General features: G+C 44.8%; 1 protein-coding gene across 1 annotated transcript in view; it reads left to right on the forward strand.

Annotated features, from left to right (window-relative positions):
- Nucleotides 1–22,035, forward strand: part of UBXN6 (UBX domain protein 6) — a 1,665,022-nt gene that overhangs the window by 804,342 nt on the left and 838,645 nt on the right. The gene's annotated exons all lie outside the window — the stretch shown is intronic.

Below are 22,035 nucleotides of genomic sequence, written 5' to 3' on the forward strand. Positions count from 1 at the left end.
GCCTACCCTTTGGGGGGCAGCTGACATCTGGGGCAAGAAAAACTGAATAAAATGGCGTCGGCTGCATCTTTTATACCCCTGACGACCTGACGTCAGGGAAGAGGCGACAGCAACCGACGCAGGACCCAAGACTTTGGAATTCAGGCTGACTGAGGGCAACCTGCCAGCAGGATAACCCAAATGTAATGATTGCAACAGTAAATACACTGGAACATCTACATTTATGGTAAGTGTACACAACTGTACTTTACTGGGACAGCAATCGTTAACCAACTAGCTTGTTTTAAGAAAAATAAGGGAAATGTAAATGAGCTGTTAAACCATTAAAATGGCACATCACAATGTGGAATAGGACCAGAGACTCTAGGTCTGGGAAAAAGCCTTTGTTCATTAGCTCAGCAAAAAGAGGGGAAGCCCCAGGCTGTACCATAAATATTTAGATGTGTATAGTAGCCGTCTTTGCCAAATTTCTGTCTGCAAGAACTCAGGTGACCAAATCAGGTAATTCTGCCAGCCTTCTTGGAAATTATATTTTAGATATTACAAAGAGAAATCTCAGAGTATTGAGTATTCTGTTTTGGGGGACCTGACTAGAAAGAACCTCACCCACTGCATCTTACCTTGCGATAGAAAGTAACTTAACTAGAGAACAGTGATTCTTTCAGAAATATAGGGAAGCTTAGTTTAGATATTTTTCTTTATTTGTCTGAGTCTTTCCATCAATGTTCTTTTCAATATTTCCTGTGATCTGACCTCTGTGGTTTACTGTAAATATATAGTCGATATTTTCATGTTCGGTTGTTATTTATTATTAAATATATTTAAAACTTTATTGTGGCTGGTACTTGTCGAAAGTATCTAACTTTTGAGAGTACTTGTATTTATTTGGTGACACTGTGTGGGCCACTCCAGAAGGTCTAGCCATCTTGGTCAGCTACTACTATTGATAATAGTATAAATATTACACAGTATAATTGAACACCCTTTGTTAAGGGCATTAGAGTAGCTGGTTGCGGAGTGTCTGGTGGCAGTGATAACTAACTTTGAGTGTGCTCTGAATGGCATATAGCTAGTAAACCTGTGCCAGCCTTTCCCAGGTGTGTGTGTGTGTGTGTGTGTGTGTGTGTGTGTGTGTGTGTGTGTGTGTGTGTGTGTGTGTGTGAGCTACTTGTGGCAGGGATACGAAGCACTGGGTTCACAGAGAGGGTGACAGATATAGAGACATCCAAACCCCGGGCTGAGTGTGTTTCCTGTGTGCTCTTAAGAGAAATTGTACTTGACACAGAAAGTTTTGCATTTGGAAATACTGAGCATATCCATTTGTATTCAAAGTGCATATCCCTCTCCAGTGTCAGTAGTGAGGATTCAGGCTCCTTGATTACTGGCCCAGCTTGGGGACATTACATATTGGTGACCATCACATATTGGTAGCATTAGTAGGCATCACAGGTACAATAATGCATTTTTTAGCCTTTAGTTTTAGTCCATGATTTTCACACCAGTTATTTGGGGCAAACCTTCCCGCAGGATAACTAAATTATTTGGGGAGTCAGTGACTGCTCCTAGCTTGTAGTCATCTACCAAGTTATTCATCCAGAGACCTTTGGTATTGTCTTTTACTTCAGGAACGTAGCTGCCAAACACAAGTGGTCCAGCACAGAACCCTGGAGGACTTGATCAGTCTCTTTCTGGAGGCAACTTCCCCTATTTTGATTTCCTGTGTCCTCTGTGCTAGTTGGGAATCCATCGGGTAACATAGGTAGTTATTCCCAGTTTATTCAGCTTTTCTATTATGAATATATCTTTCAAGACTTTGTGAGAGAGGTCATAATATTGCAGTAGCCTGAAGATGGAAACATTAGGAGAGATGCCACATTTTGAAGAGGAATAATGTATGCTAGTTCTGTAGTGAGGGTACTTCGGATTCATCTACTGATCTGTTGATAACAGCACATTGAAAGCTTTCTGTAGGTACTCAGGTGGGAGGTTGTCAGCTGCAATGCAGTGGGGTTTGAGTTTAAGTAGAACTTTTATTTTAATCATGTGTTCTGAAAGTAAAATAAATAAATAAAATAAATGCATTCCTTGAATGAAAATAAGGAATGTGAACACATATGTAGTGCAGCTTTCTGTGTTAGAATACAGTCGGGTAGCTGTCTTTAGGGATTGCCATGATTTAAAACATTTCTTTTCATAGTGTACAGCTGCAGCGGTTGTGGTTTTCAGCCATACCACTCTATGGCAAAGTGCTGCTGCAGCCTTTTGGTTTTGGTGATGTTGCTCACATGGAAATGTGTCGCGAGCTACACGTCGGAACTAAGAGTTTTGTTGTTATTGTTGAGCTTTACCATTAATGTAAGTATTTCAGCAGTTTGTAATGTGGAGATGTGGTACATATAGGGAAAGAAAGGGGTGTACCAATATGGATATAGTAAGGCTTTCTTGTGAGGCCTGTCAGCTCATATTGTACTATCTTTAACACTAGGCTTAAGCCAGGTTTCTATGATGGCAGTAACATGAGGGGTAAACGGTGACATCCAAGCATGTGGTTCTGCAGTTGTGTTACAGATGCTGTAAAGGTTCATAACAATATTTTTTATTTATTTATTTCGGTTGACCAGTAGGACAGTGATCTGGTGAGGGGTCGATATGCTGGTTTTATTAGTATAGCTAGGTGGTGGTTTAATGGTAGGACAGTATAGTTGAGTAGTGGTATTGTATGCGTTGGTGGTTGAAGGCGGGTTTGTTAAGTTGTAGTTTTGTAGGGCTGATTCTTTACTGCTTAGATTAGTTAGTAGGTTTTAAAAGGCCTAGGTTGGGGTAGCTGTCCCAATACGTAATTAAAAATGGGCTCAAAGTTAACTGACATTCCATCTAAAAATTGTTTTCTCTTAGAAAACAGCTTTCCATTAGGATTTTTTCCATGACGCTACCTCCCATTCCAGCTAAGGAAACAGTCAATTAGTGTGCCGGTCTTCATCTGCTGCTTCTGTTACATGGGGGTGTGTTTTTTAGCTATGTCTACACTAGCCAATGATCTATTAAAAGCCTGTATCAGGGGATCAGTCTCAGCGTACTCTGTCTGGATACCTGGTGACCCTGGTTGGCAGCTCATCTAGTCCATATACCTGTACCTGCTTAGGTCAAGTTGTTTCTCAGTACCTCCTTTCCCTTTTTGGGCTCCCTACATGCTCACTGATCTCTGCCATATTTCACTCACAGCATAGCACTGTAAACTGCCTTTTCTCTTGTGAAAGCTGGAACAAAGCATTCACTTAGTATTTACACCATTTTCCGGTGTCCCTAACATCTGTTCATCCCTCTTTACTTTTTCTTTTATAACTGAAAAAAGCCTATATTGCCTTCTTGTCTCTCCAGCCAAGGCCTTTTCAGCTTGAACCTCTGCTGTCATTATCTTCCTCTTTACCCATTGACTTACCTCCTGGCATTATATCTCACCTACCTCACGGCTCAGTCCCTCCCACCTTACATTCCCATGTAGTCATTATACTTTACCTACCTCACGGCTCAGTCCCTCCCACCTTACATTCCCATGTAGTCATAATACCTTATCTACCTCACGGCTCAGTCCCTCCCACCTGACATTCCCATGTAGTCATTATACCGTACCTACTGCACGGCTCAGTCCCTCCCACCTGACATTCCCATGTAGTCATTATACCATACCTACTGCACGGCTCAGTCCCTCCCACCTTACATTCCCATGTAGTCATTATACCTTGCCTACGTCACGGCTCAGTCCCTCCCACTTTACATCCCCATGTAATCATTATACCTTATCTACGTCATGGCTCAGTGCCTCCCACCTTACATTCCCATGTAGTCATTATACCTTACCTACGTCATGGCTCAGTCCCTCCCACCTTACATTCCCATGTAGTCATTAGACCTTACCTACCTCACGGCTCAGTCCCTCCCACCTTACATTCCCATGTAGTCATTATACTTTACCTACGTCCACGGCTCAGTCCCTCCGACCTTTACATTCCCATGTAGTCATTATACCTTACCTACCTCACGGCTCAGTCCCTCCCACCTTACATTCCCATGTAGTCATTATACCTTACCTACCTCACTGCTCAGTCCCTCCCACATTACATTTTCGTGTAGTCATTATACTTTACCTACGTCACGGCTCAGTCCCTCCCACCTTACATTCCTATGTAGTCATTATACCTTACCTAGGTCACGGCTCAGTCCCTCCCACCTTACATTCCCATGTAGTCATTGTACCTTACCTACGTCATGGCTCTGACCCACCCACCTTACATTCCGATGTAGTCATTATACCTTACCTACCTCATGGCTCAGTCCCTCCCACCTTACATTCCCATGTAGTCATTATACCTTACCTACCTCACGGCTCAGTCCCTCCCACCTTACATTCCCATGTAGTCATTATACCGTACCTAATGCACGGCTCAGTCCCTCCCACCTTACATTCCCATGTAGTCATTATACCTTGCCTACGTCACGGCTCAGTCCCTCCCACTTTACATCCCCATGTAATCATTATACCTTATCTACGTCATGGCTCAGTGCCTCCCACCTTACATTCCTATGTAGTCATTATACCTTACCTAGGTCACGGCTCAGTCCCTCCCACCTTACATTCCCATGTAGTCATTGTACCTTACCTACGTCACGGCTCAGACCCACCCACCTTACATTCCGATGTAGTCATTATACCTTACCTACCTCATGGCTCAGTCCCTCCCACCTTACATTCCCATGTAGTCATTATACCTTACCTACCTCACGGTTCAGTCCCTCCCACCTTACATTCCCATGTAGTCATTATACCTTACCTACCTCACGGCTCAGTCCCTCCCACCTTACATTCCCATGTAGTCATTATGCCTTACCTACCTCACGGCTCAGTCCCTCCCACCTTACATTCCCATGTAGTTATTATACCTGACCTACCTCATGGCTCAGTCCTTCACACCTTACATTCCCATGTAATCGTTATACCTTACCTACTTCACAGCTCAGTCCCTCCCACCTTACATTCCCATGTAGTCATTATACCTTACCTACCTCACGGCTCAGTCCCTCCCACCTTAAATTCCCATGTAGTCATTATACCGTACCTACCTCATGGCTCGTCCCCCTCCCACCTTACATTCCCATGTTGTCATTATACCTTACCTACCTCAAGGCTCAATCCCTCCCACCTTACATTCCCATGTAGTCATTATACCTTACCTACCTCACAGCTCAATCCCTCCTGCCTTACATTCCCAGGTAGTCATTATACCTTACCTACCTCACAGCTCAATCCTTCCCACCTTACATTCCCATCTAGTCATTATACCTTACCTATGTCACGGCTCAGTCCCTCCCACCTTACATTCCCATGTAGTCATTATACCTTACCTACCTCACGGCTCAGTCCCTCCCACCTTACATTTTCATGTAGTCATTATACCTTACCTACCTCATGGCTCAGTCCCGGCCACCTTACATTCCCATGTAGTTGTTATACCTTACCTACAACATGGCTCAGTCCCTCCCACCTTACATTTTCATGTAGTCATTATACCTTACCTACCTCACGGCTCAATCCCTCCCACCTTACATTCCCATGTAGTCATTATACCTTACCTACCTCACGGCTCAGTCCTTCCCACCTTACATTCCCATGTAGTCATTATACCTTACCTACCTCACGTCTTAGTCCCTCCCACCTTACATTCTCATGTAGGCATTATACCTTACCTACCTCACGTCTTAGTCCCTCCCACCTTACATTCTCATGTAGGCATTATACCTTACCTACCTCATGGCTCAGTCCCTCCCACCTTACATCCCCATGTAGTCATTATACCTTACCTACGTCATGGCTCAGTGCCTCCCACCTTACATTCTCATGTAGTCATTATACCTTACTTACGTCATGGCTCAGTGCCTCCCACCTTACATTCCCATGTAGTCATTATACCTTACCTACATCACGGCTCAGTCCCTCCCACCTTACATTTTCATGTAGTCATTATACCTTACCAACGTCACGGCTCAGTCCCTCCCACCTTACATTCTCATGTAGTCATTATACCTTACCTACGTCATGGCTCAGTCCCTCCCACCTTACATTCCCATGTAGTCATTATACCTTACCTTCCTCACGGCTCAGTCCCTCCCACCTTACATTCCCATGTAGTTGTTATACCTTACCTACGTCACCGCTTAGTCCCTCCCACCTTACATTCCCACGTAGTCATTATACCTTACCTACCTCACAGCTCAATTCCTCCCACCTTACATTCCCATGTATTCATTGTACCTTATCTATGTCACGGCTCAGACCCACCCACATTACATTCCGATGTAGTCATTATACCTTACCTACCTCACGGCTCCGTCCTTCCCACCTTACATTCCCATGTAGTCATTATACCTTACCTACATCATGGCTCAGTGCCTCCCACCTTACATTCCCATGTAGTCATTATACCTTGCCTATCTCACGGCTCAATCCCTCCCACCTTATATTCCCATGTAGTCATTATACTTTACCTACCTCACGGCTCAGTCCCTCCCACGTTACATTCCCATGTAGTTATTATACCTTGCCTACCTGACGGCCCAGTCCTTCCCACCTTACACTCCCATGTAGTCATTATACCTCACCTACCTTATGGCTCAGTCCCTCCCACCTTACATTCCCATGTAGTTATTTTACCTTCTCTACCTCACAGATCATTCCCTCCCACCTGACATTGTCTTGTAGTCATTATACCTTACCTACCTCATGGCTCAGTCCCTCCCACCTTACATTCCCATGTAGTCATTATACCTTACCTACCTCACGGCTCAGTCCCTCCCACCTTACATTCCCATGTAGTCATTATACCTTACCTACCTCACGGCTCAGTCCCTCCCACCTTACATTCCCATGTAGTCATTATACCTTACCTACCTCACGGCTCAGTCCCTCCTACCTTACATCCCCATGTAGTTATTTTACCTTCTCTACCTCACAGATCATTCCCTCCCACCTTACATTCCCATGTAGTCATTATACCTTACCTACCTCACGGCTCAGTCCCTCCCACCTTACATTCCCATGTAGTCATTATACCTCACCTACCTTATGGCTCAGTCCCTCCCACCTTACATTCCCATGTAGTTATTTTACCTTCTCTACCTCACAGATCATTCCCTCCCACCTTACATTCCCATGTAGTCATTATACCTTACCTACCTCACGGCTCAGTCCCTCCCACCTTACATTCCCATGTAGTCATTATACCTTACCTACCTCACGACTCAGTCCCTCCCACCTTACATTCCCATGTAGTCATTATACCTTACCTACCTCACGGCTCAGTCCCTCCTACTTTACATCCCCATGTATTCACGTTGCCCTTTTCCTTTTTATCTTTTCTTCTTGCTGTTGACCTGAGCCCTGGGGTAGTGTATAACGGATCAATTTCTGCACCTTGTTAACTGCCTTGATTCCTTTCCGGGACCCTAATTCATCTTTGATGCTTTTCTTCAGCTGAGGATAATATACTTCCTTGCAGTGCTATCATTTTTTTGTTTAGTTTCTTACCCTTTTCTCTGTTCTAAACTACTCACCCCCATGGTTAGCTGTCTTGTTTTCATTTCCAGATTCCTTATATCGTGTAGTAATACTGTCTGCCTGTGCTGTCGATCACTGTTGTTTGTTCTCTTTTTTCTTCATTTTCCTAGTGCCTGAGTGTCTACTTATCTTTTACGTACGGAGTGTTAGGACAAAGTAAAAGATAATCAGGGGGAAAAATAAACTAGAGCCACTTTTTAAGTATTGGTACTGTTGACTTAGAGCTTCTCAAAATAATTTCAAATTTGAGGAGGAATAGAACATAAGTTTGAGAGAAAAAATTTGACCTTCCAAAATCTGAACAGCTGAAAGTCATTCAAGACTTGAAGAAATAAGGTGTAAAGGAAATACTACTGACATTTTTAAGCACCTCAGAGGAATTCCTATCAGATTCAGTCTTTTTAATTTTTTTTCACAGTCAGCGATGAGCAGACCATCTCTCTGCTTTCCAGTCCCCCATTGTCCTATCAGCCCAAAGGTGTAGCTTACCTCCACAAATCACTGACTACCCTGGGAGTGTCCCTGCTTGTTTTCAGCTCAGATAACCACACAGGAGCACCAATGCAGTTCCATGCTCTTTGCTGCATTGAGTCCTTTTTAAGGGGGGGGGGGGGCTTCTGTATTTCTCAAGCAGTCCATGCTTTCCATTTGCCAGATCCCTAGAGTAATTATGCTTGGGTAGGTGGGTGGATGCGTGCACACGCCCACTCCCATTTTTATATCAATTCCTCAAGTATAGCACACATGCTTCATGTTCGACAGTTGCTTGCTGTTGGCCCCTTGTTATTGGTATACTAATCACCTAGCCTCCACTAGCTGGCATTTGTACAGGACCTGAGACTATCTTTCTCCCTCAAGGATGAGTGAGACAGTGTCTGCCATTGATTTCTCTTCTCTTTGCCTGAGTCCTTAACGGTGGAGACCACATTTCTCCCCCAAGGATGAGCAGGGTAAATTCTGCCACTGATTTCTACTGTGTTGTCTGACTCGTTAAGTATGTGATGTTGGCCACATTTTTCTCCCAAGGATGAGTGAGACAGTGTCTAGCACTGATTTCTCTTCTTTTTATATCCAGGGATGAGTGAGACATTGTCTACCACTGTTTCTTATTGTCTTTGACTCCCCAGGTATACTATGGAGATCACCTTTCACCCCATGGATGAGCAAGAGAAGGTCTGCCACTGATTTTTATTCTGTTTGCCTGTCTCCTTAGGTATATGATGAAGAACACCTTTCTGCCCCCAAGGATGAGTAGGGCAATATCTGCTACTGATTTCTATACTTTCCTGATTTCTTAGGGGAACATTGTTGCTAACTGAACCCAGGCCATCTTGGCTGCAGTCAAGAATTTATTCTGTGCAGTGTTTCGATGCCAAGTTGAGCAGGGTAGATCATGCCCGCTCAACATGGTCGACTTCTTTGAGTCAGTCACCAGAGCTGTGGATGAAAGCAAGGTGGTTCATACAGCTTACTTTGATCTGGCCAAGGTGTATGATACCATTCACCACTCAGGAATCGTAGAAAAAATCACTAAGCTCTGCATCAACCCCTGTATCATTAGGTGGGTTGCAAACTGGCTCACAGATAGAACCCACAGTCTGAAAGTAGCTGACTCCAAGTCAGACTGCCAACCAGTCACAAGAGAAGTCCTACAGGGTTCGGTCCTGCGTCCTCTCGTGTTTGGTATCTACTTCTCTGAAGTCCAGGACAACACGAAGGGACTGTGGCTGACAAAGTTTGCTTATTGCAAGTTGGGAGCTGTTATTAACTCCCCAAGTGATGTTGACAGCCTACAGAAAGGCCTCAATGACACTAATGACTGGTGTCAGAACCATGGCCTTAAGCTCAATGCCAAAAAATGTGTCATCATCCCCTTGGGAAAAACCCGGTTCCCTTGAATTACCACATTGCTAGTTCACTGAACATAGGAGGCGTTATAAGAGATCTGGGAACCTCTCTTTTGACCACCACGTTGCCATTGTGGTCAGAAAGTCCTTCTATGTGGCATATCGCATTACTAAGGGTTTTGTATCCGGGAAGAAAGAGGTCATTGTCTCCCTCTACTCTTCCCTCATTAGGCCAATTATCGAGTACAATGCCCCATTTTGCAAGTAACTCACTAGACACCTGCAACAACTGGAGAGGCCACAAAAGTACCTCACAGAGAGGTTCCTAGGCCTTAAACACTTGTACTATACAGACAGACTAAAAAAACTCCCAACTATTCTCTGTCTCATATCACCTACTTAGAGGAGATCTCTGCTTGACTTATAAAGCCATGTCTCACCCAGCTCTGTTAGAAATGTTACATCTAAAGAAATCCCAGTCCCTCTGCACCACACGCTCCAGAGACCTCAACCTCATTACCACAATCAACAGAACATGCTGGAGGGAGAGGTTCATAACCCAGAGACTGCACATGCTCTGGAATAGATTTCTCATACATGTCAAGCAGAGCACCTCGCTGGCCCTCTTCAAGAGAAATCTTGATGAGTGGATGTGAAATAGAAAATTCACCACGGGGATCACTCCAGTGGCTCTACTTGACAGAGGCACTAGTAGCTAAGGTTGATGGCACAATGCCAGGGTAATCTATCGGCTAGGCTTGTAAAGGCTGCAGGGCCGTTATCCTAGTACACACCTATGAACCTATAAGAACTTTTTGGGAAGACGCCAAAAGCTTTAAGGATACAAGACTGATAGCATAACACAAATATGGGGAGGTTGCCTGCCCATAGAAGTAGTGCCATGAGAAACTGTAACTTCAAGGTTTCATGGGAGAAGCACAAGTCATGTGTTTTAAGCAGTAAAATGAAACAAAAACAAAACTGATGATTGAGAAGCAGTGCGATGAAACAAAACTGATGATTGAGAAGCAGTGCGATGAAACAAAAACAAAACTGATGATTGAGAAGCAGTGCGATGAAATAAAAACAAAACTGATGATTGAGAAGCAGTGCAATGAAACAAAAACAAAACTGATGATTGAGAAGCAGTGCGATGAAACAAAAACAAAACTGATGATTGAGAAGCAGTGCGATGAAACAAAAACAAAACTGATGATTGAGAAGCAGTGCGATGAAACAAAAACAAAACTGATTGAGAAGCAGTGCGATGAAACAAAAACAAAACTGATGATTGAGAAGCAGTGCGATGAAACAAAAACAAAACTGATGATTGAGAAGCAGTGCGATGAAACAAAAACAAAACTGATTGAGAAGCAGTGTGATGAAACAAAAACAAAACTGATGATTGGGTAGTATTTCCAGCTTATCCCGTGCATTGGGACAAAAAAGCAGGCAAGGAATGATAAAGTGGCACTTTCCTGAGAAGCACAAGTCATGTGTTTTAAGCAGTGCGATGAAACAAAAACAAAACTGATGATTGAAAAGCAGTGCGATGAAACAAAAACAAAACTGGTGATTGAGAAGCAGTGCGATGAAACAAAAACAAAACTGATGACTGAGAAGCAGTGAGATGAAACAAAAACAAAACTGATGATTGAGAAGCAGTGCGATGAAACAAAAACAAAACTGGTGATTGAGAAGCAGTGCGATGAAACAAAAGTAGTATTTCCAACTTATCTGGTGCATTGGGACAAAAAAGCAGGCAAGGAATGATAAAGTGGCTTTTTCCTGCTAAGCCAAATCCAGTTTTTTGTGTGAACAAATTTTGATATTTCATATGAAATGATTATAGGTTCATAGGTTGATACTGAGCTATCTGCCCGAAAGCATATATTAGCCCAGCCACGTTGTGCGGTATTCACCACCCCTTTAGTAGTTCCCTAGACCCTTGTACTAGCAGCTAGTACCCTTGGCCCCTATCTAGTAGTGCTGTTGGTGTGATCCCCGGTGTGAACTTTGTTACCCATCCACTCATCAAGGTTCCTTTTGAAGAGTGATAGTGAGGGGCTCTGTCTTATGTAGATCGGGACCCTGTTCCATAGTAAGGGAAGTCTCTGCGAAGGGAATCTATCCCTCCAGCATGTTCTATTCATTGTTGTGTTGAGGTTTATATCCCTAGAGCGTGTAGCTTGAGTAGATTTGGTTTTGCTAAGATGGAGCATGTTCAACAATTCTGGGTTGGACATGGCTCTGTACGTTAGATAGAGATCGCCTCTGAGAAAGCGGTATGCAACAGAGAACAGTCTTAGCTTTTTCAATCGTGCTGCATAGGGCAACTGTTTGAGGCCAGTAATCCTCTTGGTTAGGTACCTTTGTGGTCTCTCCAGCTGCTGGAGATGTCTAGCCAGGTACATTCCAGTTGGTGCATTGTACTCGATAATAGGTCTGATGAGGGAAGAGTAGAGGGGCACCATTACATCCTTAGATCTTGATGCGAACCCTTTTTTGATCAGATGGGTCACATAGAAGGATTTTCTAACAACTTTGGCAACATGGTTATCAAAGGAAAGCTGGCTATCTACTTGGGTCCCTAGATCCCTTATTTCTTCTTCAGATTTTAGGGGATTACCTCCTATGTTATAGTTTGCGGGTACTCTGTTTTTTCCAAAGGGGATTACTACGCATTTTTTTGCATTTAGCTTGAGACCATGGCTTTGACACCATGCATCAGTCTCATTTAGGCCCTTCTGGAGGATCTCCATGTCGGCCGGAGACTCTACTATAGCACCCAGTTTGCAGTCGTCCGCAAACATAGTCAGCCACAGCCCTTCCGTGCTTGCCTGTACTTCTGAGAAGTATATGCCAAACAGGAGGGGCCCCAGGACAGAGCCCTGAGGCACACCACTCGTTACTGGTCTGGATTCGGACATAGATCCCGCTACTCTTATTTATGGGATCTGTCTGAGAGCCAGTTTGCGATCCATCTTGTGACGTAAGGGTTTATGCCCAGGCTGGTGAGATTATCAATAATACCCAAATGGGGAATGGTGTCAAATGTTTTAGCAAGGTCAAGGTAAGCCGTGTGTACCTCCTTTCCCTTATCTATAGCCTGAGTAACTGTCTCAAAGAAATCCACCAGGTTCAGGAGGCATGATCTGCCCTTGACAAAGCCGAACTGTGTGGGGTCCAGTGACTGGAGGTTCCCAATCTTATGAGTTCCATAATGATTCGCTCCATAGCCTTACAGATCAGACTCTTAGGTCTTATCTCTTAGGTCAGTCTATGGTTCCTGCCCAAAATTTTGTCAAAAGCGTTTCTGAATCTTTTTGTCTTTCATTTTTTTTTGTCTTTATTAAGAAATAATTGCAAGGCACACATTGCAAACTGTCCTCTACCGTTTCCATGTCTTTTCAAAGGAAAACTTGGCTTTAGGAAGAATGTCAGGTATAGTATTGTCCAACTGTCTTGTGTAGTGTGCCAGTTGTAGAGGATTGCCCTTTGGTTTACACGTTCAGAGGACATTCTTCTGAAGGTCACTGTATCACCGATGCTAGCTCTTGCTCATTGTCACAAGGAACATTTGCACTGCAGCCATTTGGCCATTAGTTAACATATTCACCTCTTTTCATAGCCTGAATGTTCAGTCCTGAGACAGATTTTTTTAACAATATTCTTGAATGGCTCCATTCATGACCCTTTTATGTTTGTTCCTCCCTGGAGTATTATTTGCAGCTGCTTGCTATCTGTACTGTAAACCTGATGCAGGATTGCCTCTTCCAGATACGTACAGATACTTAAGCAAATGCTCACCATATTACCTGATCTTTAAAAGAGCTTTCAGCAGTATGTGCCTTTTCTTTTCTTCTCCTTTGTTGCAAGAAAACACCTTCTCCATTGCCAAATCCTTAACTGTTACTTAAATTCCAAGATATTTGCTAATGTTCTTGCATTGTGTTTCCTTTCCAGGTAGATCCCAGTTTGTGGAAAGTTAGGTTAAGCTTGGGGACCATGGGATGCACCCTTTCCTTAAAGTGTGAACTGGTAGAAGGAATCTGCTTTTAACAGGCATGGGCCTGCCTGAGAGCACTGAAGGAATTCCTAAGTCTTAACTCTTTGCAGTGAGTTATCTCACACATCAAAGTCATATGCTAATTAATTGCTATAGTGTAATATTTACATGTTTACCAAAGGGTACGATTTATTTCATTTATTAGTATGGTAGTAACGATTTGAGGTATCTTACTTAGATGATTGCTAAGGCGCTTGTGTATGTAGCCTTTGTTGTACATGTGTATAGACATTGAATTGACAGGTACTGTAGAATTTTTTTTATTCTTTTATTTATTTATTTATTTTATTTTTTTTGCAGTGAAAGATGTACTAGACGCAAGTCTGTTACAGGTGTGTAGTAGGAGGCTTGTTCTGAGGCCTGATCTTAGGCATCTTACACAGGTCTGCACAGTAAAAAGACAGGGCTCCAGGTGGTGACATATTAGACTTAATCATGGTGTTGTACTTTGAGGCTTTACCACCTGGGTATATGCACTGTGTAGAGATGTGCTTTAACCGGCTGTGCTGTACTTTGAGGCTTTACCACCTGGGTATATGCACTGTGTAGAGATGTGCTTTAACCGGCTGTGCTGTACTTTGAGCCTTTACCACCTGGGTATATGCACTCTGTAGAGATGTGCTTTAACCGGCTGTGCCGTACTTTGAGCCTTTACCACCTGGGTATATGCACTGTGTAGAGATGTGCTTTAACCGGCTGTGCTGTACTTTAAGGCTTTACCACCTGGGTATATGCACTGTGTAGAGATGTGCTTTAACCGGCTGTGCTGTACTTTAAGGCTTTACCACCTGGGTATATGCACTGTGTAGAGATGTGCTTTAACCGGCTGTGCTGTACTTTGAGGCTTTACCACCTGGGTATATGCACTGTGTAGAGATGTGCTTTAACCGGCTGTGCTGTACTTTGAGGCTTTACCACCTGGGTATATGCACTGTGTAGAGATGTGCTTTAACCGGCTGTGCCGTACTTTGAGCCTTTACCACCTGGGTATATGCACTGTGTAGAGATGTGCTTTAACCGGCTGTGCCGTACTTTGAGCCTTTACCACCTGGGTATATGCACTGTGTAGAGATGTGCTTTAACCGGCTGTGCCGTACTTTGAGGCTTTACCACCTGGGTATATGCACTGTGTAGAGATGTGCTTTAACCGGCTGTGCTGTACTTTGAGGCTTTACCACCTGGGTATATGCACTGTGTAGAGATGTGCTTTAACCGGCTGTGCTGTACTTTGAGGCTTTACCACCTGGGTATATGCACTCTGTAGAGATGTGCTTTAACCGGCTGTGCTGTACTTTGAGGCTTTACCACCTGGGTATATGCACTGTGTAGAGATGTGCTTTAACCGGCTATGCTGTACTTTGAGGCTTTACCACCTGGGTATATGCACTGTGTAGAGATGTGCTTTAACCGGCTGTGCTGTACTTTGAGACTTTACCACCTGGGTATATGCACTATGTAGAGATGTGCTTTAACCGGCTGTGCCGTACTTTGAGCCTTTACCACCTGGGTATATGCACTGTGTAGAGATGTGCTTTAACCGGCTGTGCTGTACTTTGAGCCTTTACCACCTGGGTATATGCACTGTGTAGAGATGTGCTTTAACCGGCTGTGCTGTACTTTGAGGCTTTACCACCTGGGTATATGCACTGTGTAGAGATGTGCTTTAACCGGCTGTGCTGTACTTTGAGGCTTTACCACCTGGGTATATGCACTGTGTAGAGATGTGCTTTAACCGGCTGTGCTGTACTTTGAGCCTTTACCACCTGGGTATATGCACTGTGTAGAGATGTGCTTTAACCGGCTGTGCTGTACTTTGAGGCTTTACCACCTGGGTATATGCACTGTGTAGAGATGTGCTTTAACCGGCTGTGCTGTACTTTGAGGCTTTACCACCTGGGTATATGCACTGTGTAGAGATGTGCTTTAACCGGCTGTGCTGTACTTTGAGGCTTTACCACCTGGGTATATGCACTGTGTAGAGATGTGCTTTAACCGGCTGTGCTGTACTTTGAGCCTTTACCACCTGGGTATATGCACTGTGTAGAGATGTGCTTTAACCGGCTGTGCTGTACTTTGAGGCTTTACCACCTGGGTATATGCACTGTGTAGAGATGTGCTTTAACCGGCTGTGCTGTACTTTGAGCCTTTACCACCTGGGTATATGCACTGTGTAGAGATGTGCTTTAACTGGCTGTGCTGTACTTTGAGAATTTACCACCTGGGTATATGCACTGTGTAGAGATGTGCTTTAACCGGCTGTGCCGTACTTTGAGCCTTTACCACCTGGGTATATGCACTGTGTAGAGATGTGCTTTAACTGGCTGTGCTGTACTTTGAGACTTTACCACCTGGGTATATGCACTGTGTAGAGATGTGCTTTAACTGGCTGTGCTGTACTTTGAGCCTTTACCACCTGGGTATATGCACTGTGTAGAGATGTGCTTTAACCGGCTGTGCTGTACTTTGAGGCTTTACCACCTGGGTATATGCACTGTGTAGAGATGTGCTTTAACCGGCTGTGCTGTACTTTGAGCCTCTACCACCTGGGTATATGCACTGTGTAGAGATGTGCTTTAACCGGCTGTGCTGTACTTTGAGGCTTTACCACCTGGGTATATGCACTCTGTAGAGATGTGCTTTAACCGGCTGTGCTGTACTTTGAGCCTTTACCACCTGGGTATATGCACTGTGTAGAGATGTGCTTTAACCGGCTGTGCTGTACTTTGAGCCTTTACCACCTGGGTATATGCACTCTGTAGAGATGTGCTTTAACCGGCTGTGCTGTACTTTGAGCCTTTACCACCTGGGTATATGCACTGTGTAGAGATGTGCTTTAACCGGCTGTGCTGTACTTTGAGGCTTTACCACCTGGGTATATGCACTGTGTAGAGATGTGCTTTAACCGGCTGTGCCATACTTTGAGACTTTACCACCTGGGTATATGCACTGTGTAGAGATGTGCTTTAACCGGCTGTGCTGTACTTTGAGCCTTTACCACCTGGGTATATGCACTGTATAGAGATGTGCTTTAACCGGCTGTGCTGTACTTTGAGGCTTTACCACCTGGGTATATGCACTGTGTAGAGATGTGCTTTAACCGGCTGTGCTGTACTTTGAGCCTTTACCACCTGGGTATATGCACTGTGTAGAGATGTGCTTTAACCGGCTGTGCTGTACTTTGAGCCTCTACCACCTGGGTATATGCACTGTGTAGAGATGTGCTTTAACCGGCTGTGCTGTACTTTGAGCCTTTACCACCTGGGTATATGCACTGTGTAGAGATGTGCTTTAACTGGCTGTGCTGTACTTTGAGGCTTTACCACCTGGGTATATGCACTGTGTAGAGATGTGCTTTAACCGGCTGTGCTGTACTTTGAGCTTTACCACCTGGGTATATGCACTGTGTAGAGATGTGCTTTAACTGGCTGTGCTGTACTTTGAGCCTTTACCACCTGGGTATATGCACTGTGTAGAGATGTGCTTTAACTGGCTGTGCTGTACTTTGAGGCTTTACCACCTGGGTATATGCACTGTGTAGAGATGTGCTTTAACCGGCTGTGCTGTACTTTGAGGCTTTACCACCTGGGTATATGCACTGTGTAGAGATGTGCTTTAACCGGCTGTGCTGTACTTTGAGGCTTTACCACCTGGGTATATGCACTGTGTAGAGATGTGCTTTAACCGGCTGTGCTGTACTTTGAGGCTTTACCACCTGGGTATATGCACTGTGTAGAGATGTGCTTTAACCGGCTGTGCTGTACTTTAAGGCTTTACCACCTGGATATATGCACTGTGTAGAGATGTGCTTTAACTGGCTGTGCTGTACTTTGAGCCTTTACCACCTGGGTATATGCACTGTGTAGAGATGTGCTTTAACCGGCTGTGCTGTACTTTAAGGCTTTACCACCTGGGTATATGCACTGTGTAGAGATGTGCTTTAACCGGCTGTGCTGTACTTTGAGGCTTTACCACCTGGGTATATGCACTGTGTAGAGATGTGCTTTAACCGGCTGTGCTGTACTTTGAGGCTTTACCACCTGGGTATATGCACTGTGTAGAGATGTGCTTTAACTGGCTGTGCTGTACTTTGAGACTTTACCACCTGGGTATATGCACTGTGTAGAGATGTGCTTTAACCGGCTGTGCTGTACTTTGAGGCTTTACCACCTGGGTATATGCACTGTGTAGAGATGTGCTTTAACCGGCTGTGCTGTACTTTGAGGCTTTACCACCTGGGTATATGCACTGTGTAGAGATGTGCTTTAACCGGCTGTGCTGTACGATGAGGCTTTACCACCGGGGTATATGCACTGTGTAGAGATGTGCTTTAACCGGCTGTGCTGTACTTTGAGCCTTTACCACTTGGGTATATGCACTGTGTAGAGATGTGCTTTAACCGGCTGTGCTGTACTTTGAGGCTTTACCACCTGGGTATATGCACTGTGTAGAGATGTGCTTTAACCGGCTGTGCTGTACTTTGAGGCTTTACCACCTGGGTATATGCACTGTGTAGAGATGTGCTTTAACTGGCTGTGCTGTACTTTGAGGCTTTACCACCTGGGTATATGCACTGTGTAGAGATGTGCTTTAACCGGCTGTGCTGTACTTTGAGGCTTTACCACCTGGGTATATGCACTGTGTAGAGATGTGCTTTAACCGGCTGTGCTGTACTTTGAGGCTTTACCACCTGGGTATATGCACTGTGTAGAGATGTGCTTTAACCGGCTGTGCTGTACTTTGAGCCTCTACCACCTGGGTATATGCACTCTGTAGAGATGTGCTTTAACCGGCTGTGCTGTACTTTGAGCCTTTACCACCTGGGTATATGCACTGTGTAGAGATGTGCTTTAACCGGCTGTGCTGTACTTTGAGCCTTTACCACCTGGGTATATGCACTCTGTAGAGATGTGCTTTAACCGGCTGTGCTGTACTTTGAGCCTTTACCACCTGGGTATATGCACTGTGTAGAGATGTGCTTTAACCGGCTGTGCTGTACTTTGAGCCTTTACCACCTGGGTATATGCACTCTGTAGAGATGTGCTTTAACCGGCTGTGCTGTACTTTGAGCCTTTACCACCTGGGTATATGCACTCTGTAGAGATGTGCTTTAACCGGCTGTGCTGTACTTTGAGCCTTTACCACCTGGGTATATGCACTGTGTAGAGATGTGCTTTAACCGGCTGTGCTGTACTTTGAGCCTTTACCACCTGGGTATATGCACTGTGTAGAGATGTGCTTTAACCGGCTGTGCTGTACTTTGAGCCTTTACCACCTGGGTATATGCACTGTGTAGAGATGTGCTTTAACCGGCTGTGCTGTAGTTTGAGACTTTACCACCTGGGTATATGCACTGTGTAGAGATGTGCTTTAACCGGCTGTGCCGTACTTTGAGGCTTTACCACCTGGGTATATGCACTGTGTAGAGATGTGCTTTAACCGGCTGTGCTGTACTTTGAGGCTTTACCACCTGGGTATATGCACTGTGTAGAGATGTGCTTTAACCGGCTGTGCCGTACTTTGAGGCTTTACCACCTGGGTATATGCACTGTGTAGAGATGTGCTTTAACCGGCTGTGCTGTACTTTGAGGCTTTACCACCTGGGTATATGCACTGTGTAGAGATGTGCTTTAACCGGCTGTGCTGTACTTTGAGACTTTACCACCTGGGTATATGCACTGTGTAGAGATGTGCTTTAACCGGCTGTGCTGTACTTTGAGGCTTTACCACCTGGGTATATGCACTGTGTAGAGATGTGCTTTAACCGGCTGTGCTGTACTTTGAGCCTTTACCACCTGGGTATATGCACTGTGTAGAGATGTGCTTTAACCGGCTGTGCTGTACTTTGAGCCTTTACCACCTGGGTATATGCAATCTGTAGAGATGTGCTTTAACCGGCTGTGCTGTACTTTGAGCCTTTACCACCTGGGTATATGCACTGTGTAGAGATGTGCTTTAACCGGCTGTGCTGTACTTTGAGCCTTTACCACCTGGGTATATGCACTGTGTAGAGATGTGCTTTAACCGGCTGTGCTGTACTTTGAGCCTTTACCACCTGGGTATATGCACTGTGTAGAGATGTGCTTTAACTGGCTGTGCTGTACTTTGAGGCTTTACCACCTGGGTATATGCACTGTGTAGAGATGTGCTTTAACCGGCTGTGCTGTACTTTGAGCCTTTACCACCTGGGTATATGCACTGTGTAGAGATGTGCTTTAACCGGCTGTGCTGTACTTTGAGCCTTTACCACCTGGGTATATGCACTGTGTAGAGATGTGCTTTAACCGGCTGTGCTGTACTTTAAGGCTTTACCACCTGGGTATATGCACTGTGTAGAGATGTGCTTTAACCGGCTGTGCTGTACTTTGAGACTTTACCACCTGGGTATATGCACTGTGTAGAGATGTGCTTTAACCGGCTGTGCTGTACTTTGAGCCTCTACCACCTGGGTATATGCACTGTGTAGAGATGTGCTTTAACCGGCTGTGCTGTACTTTGAGACTTTACCACCTGGGTATATGCACTGTGTAGAGATGTGCTTTAACCGGCTGTGCCGTACTTTGAGCCTTTACCACCTGGGTATATGCACTGTGTAGAGATGTGCTTTAACCGGCTGTGCTGTACTTTAAGGCTTTACCACCTGGATATATGCACTGTGTAGAGATGTGCTTTAACCGGCTGTGCTGTACTTTGAGCCTCTACCACCTGGGTATATGCACTCTGTAGAGATGTGCTTTAACTGGCTGTGCTGTACTTTGAGCCTTTACCACCTGGGTATATGCACTGTGTAGAGATGTGCTTTAACCGGCTGTGCTGTACTTTAAGGCTTTACCACCTGGGTATATGCACTGTGTAGAGATGTGCTTTAACCGGCTGTGCTGTACTTTGAGCCTTTACCACCTGGGTATATGCACTGTGTAGAGATGTGCTTTAACCGGCTGTGCTGTACTTTGAGGCTTTACCACCTGGGTATATGCACTGTGTAGAGATGTGCTTTAACCGGCTGTGCTGTACTTTGAGGCTTTACCACCTGGGTATATGCACTGTGTAGAGATGTGCTTTAACCGGCTGTGCTGTACTTTGAGCCTTTACCACCTGTGTTATATACGCTGTGTAGAGATGTGCTTTAACCGGCTGTGCTGTACTTTAAGGCTTTACCACCTGGGTATATGCACTGTGTAGAGATGTGCTTTAACCGGCTGTGCTGTACTTTGAGGCTTTACCACCTGGGTATATGCACTGTGTAGAGATGTGCTTTAACCGGCTGTGCTGTACTTTGAGCCTTTACCACCTGGGTATATGCACTGTGTAGAGATGTGCTTTAACCGGCTGTGCTGTACTTTGAGCCTTTACCACCTGGGTATATGCACTGTGTAGAGATGTGCTTTAACCGGCTGTGCTGTACTTTGAGGCTTTACCACCTGGGTATATGCACTCTGTAGAGATGTGCTTTAACCGGCTGTGCTGTACTTTGAGGCTTTACCACCTGGGTATATGCACTGTGTAGAGATGTGCTTTAACTGGCTGTGCTGTACTTTGAGCCTTTACCACCTGGGTATATGCACTGTGTAGAGATGTGCTTTAACCGGCTGTGCTGTACTTTGAGGCTTTACCACCTGGGTATATGCACTGTGTAGAGATGTGCTTTAACCGGCTGTGCTGTACTTTGAGCCTTTACCACCTGGGTATATGCACTCTGTAGAGATGTGCTTTAACCGGCTGTGCTGTACTTTGAGGCTTTACCACCTGGGTATATGCACTGTGTAGAGATGTGCTTTAACCGGCTGTGCCGTACTTTGAGACTTTACCACCTGGGTATATGCACTGTGTAGAGATGTGCTTTAACCGGCTGTGCTGTACTTTGAGCCTTTACCACCTGGGTATATGCACTGTGTAGAGATGTGCTTTAACCGGCTGTGCTGTACTTTGAGCCTTTACCACCTGGGTATATGCACTCTGTAGAGATGTGCTTTAACCGGCTGTGCTGTACTTTGAGACTTTACCACCTGGGTATATGCACTGTGTAGAGATGTGCTTTAACCGGCTGTGCCGTACTTTGAGCCTTTACCACCTGGGTATATGCACTGTGTAGAGATGTGCTTTAACCGGCTGTGCTGTACTTTAAGGCTTTACCACCTGGGTATATGCACTGTGTAGAGATGTGCTTTAACCGGCTGTGCTGTACTTTAAGGCTTTACCACCTGGGTATATGCACTGTGTAGAGATGTGCTTTAACCGGCTGTGCATTTTGAGCCTTTACCACCTGGGTATATGCACTGTGTAGAGATGTGCTTTAACCGGCTGTGCTGTACTTTGAGACTTTACCACCTGGGTATATGCACTGTGTAGAGATGTGCTTTAACCGGCTGTGCCGTACTTTGAGACTTTACCACCTGGGTATATGCACTGTGTAGAGATGTGCTTTAACCGGCTGTGCTGTACTTTGAGGCTTTACCACCTGGGTATATGCACTGTGTAGAGATGTGCTTTAACCGGCTGTGCTGTACTTTGAG

This window comes from Protopterus annectens, chromosome 13.part0 (genome assembly GCF_019279795.1).
Source record: "Protopterus annectens isolate FY-2018-M chromosome 13.part0, PAN1.0, whole genome shotgun sequence".
NCBI lineage: Eukaryota > Metazoa > Chordata > Ceratodontiformes > Protopteridae > Protopterus > Protopterus annectens.